The sequence below is a fragment of the Pangasianodon hypophthalmus genome, chromosome 2, assembly GCF_027358585.1.
Source record: "Pangasianodon hypophthalmus isolate fPanHyp1 chromosome 2, fPanHyp1.pri, whole genome shotgun sequence".
Taxonomy (NCBI): Eukaryota; Metazoa; Chordata; class Actinopteri; order Siluriformes; family Pangasiidae; genus Pangasianodon; species Pangasianodon hypophthalmus.
The window spans coordinates 6,419,499-6,421,870 of NC_069711.1; positions in this window are offsets into that span (position 1 = coordinate 6,419,499).

Genomic DNA, 2,372 nt, shown 5'->3' on the forward strand with positions numbered 1-2,372 from the left:
CAAATAGGCTCGGCTAGAAAAAGAGACGGAGTTAAACGTTCTGGTACGCCAGTGACATTTCTGCTTAAAAAACAAAACAAACCAAAACAAACAAACAAACAAACAAAACCCCTTACCCTCTACAGTCTTCTTACGGCTACAACACAGTGATCACGCCTTATTAAACTGTGGCCCTTGCATTATGGTATGGTTTACTAAATCATCGCCACACATTAGGATGTAGTTATGTTATTGTGGCAACACATTTTAATTATTAAGAAAGGATCATTAGTTCACCAGTGGGCTCCATATTCAATATATGCTGTAAATCCTGTTGCTTTAAATTTTTCATTTTGTCCTCATGACTGAGGACTTCAAACTAAGATTTCTTAGTCTGTTCACAATTTCTTCTACCTTTGCTCTTACAGATCAGAATTTCAGTTTTCATTCCCTGATATTTACATCTAGATATGTTAAATAACTTAGAACATGGCACCTTTGGTTGCAGACCACCTAATTTTTAGGTGAGTAAAAGTATAGGAACAGAAAAGTATAGTCTTAAAGTAAAATAAAGGAAATAACAAGGAAATATATTTGGTTGCATATCCCTTGTTTGCAATAACTGCCTCAACCAGTGACCCGCCGACTTCACTGAACTGTTGCATTCTACTTTTCTGATGTTTTTCCAGACGTTTACCACAACTTCTTTCAGTTGTTGTTTGTTTTGGGGGATTTCTCCCTTCAGTCTCTCTTCAGGAGGTGAAATGCATGCGCAGTTGGGTTAAGGTCTGGGGATTGACTTGGCCAGTCTAAAACCTTCCCCTTTTTTCACCTGATGAAGTCCTTTGTTGTGTTGGCAGTGTGTTTTGGGTCATTGGATACGTTTACATGCACATCAATATTCTAATATTAACCAGAATTTGGCAGTATTCTATTTAGTATTGAGTCATGTAAACACCACAATCCGATTGCCCGATTCAGATTAAGACAATATTCTGATTCCCAAAATTCCGATTCCCACCCCTAGGATATGCCTGTTTTAATTGAAAATTTGTTGCATATAAACACCTCATTCAGAATATCCACTGAAAGGAGATATATGCACATGCTCAGTCCGCAAGGAATTGTGGGTGCTAACAGATACTTAGCTGTAGGCTAAGTATGTAGGAATGGCAACTCAGGCATACGTACCATGTATACAGGAATATTCCGATGCCTGTACGCATATAAACATCACATTCGGAATACGGCTGCAATCTGAATATAGACCTTAAAATTTGATGTGCGTGTAAATGTAGCCAGTGTCTTGCTGCATGATATTCCTCCAGTTAGACTGGATGCATTTCACTGTAACATTCTCTGGAAGACAGTCTGTTTCTGTAGGCTTCTGAATTCATTCTGCTGCTATCATCATGTGTTACATCAATAAAGATTAGTGAGCCAGTTCCAGAAGCAGCCATGCAAGTCCAAGCCGTGGATCATGAGCAGATCCTTTCTTTCTCTACACTTTGCCTTTCCATCACTAGAGTTAATCTTGGTTCCAGAGGTTTTGTGGCTCATCTCTGTATTTCTTTGCGAATTCCAATCTGGCCCTTCAATTCTTACTGCTGAAGAGTGGTTTACAGTCTGTGGCACGGTCTCTATATTTCTGCTCTTAAAGTCTTCTTCGAATGGTCGGTTGTGATACCTTCACACCTGCCCTGTGGAGGATGTTGATAATGTCAGTGACTGTTGTTTTTGGGTTTTTCTTCACAGATCTCACACTGTTTCTGTTGTCAACTGCTGTTGTTTTCCTTTGCCGACCTGTTTGTTGGCTCTGATTGATTGTCCCTCTTTTCTCAGCTTCGAAATGGCTTGCTTTTCTCCCATTGACAGATCTCTGGTCTTCATGGTGGTTTATCCTTCACAGGTGAAACCCAGGGCTCAAACCAAGAGTAGACATTCAGAGCTATTAATTGTTTAAACAGTCAATCTATCAGGGCACACCTGTGCAACAAGAAACACCTGTCAGTCAAGTTTTAATAGTTTTGATCACTTGAAAATGGGTGGCTTCAAACAAAAGGTGCCATGTTCTAAGTTGTTTAACACATCTGGATATAAATATCAGGAAATGAAAGCTGTAATTCCGATCTATTGTCACATATTCATCTTTTGATCTCAAATCGTAATGTCTTCAGCATTTAGCAAAAACAAAAGAATTGGCCTTGCTGTTCCAGTACTTTCAGAGGGGACTGTATATTGACATTTAAAGCATATTCACCTACGGTTAACTGTAATTAAATCTAGTTTGAGCTTTACAAGGTCTATGCTAGAAACTGTGCAAATTTTAAATAGAAAAAGAGTCCACTCATCCAAAGTCACAAATGGTAGACATAAGTCTAGTGAAAAGATTA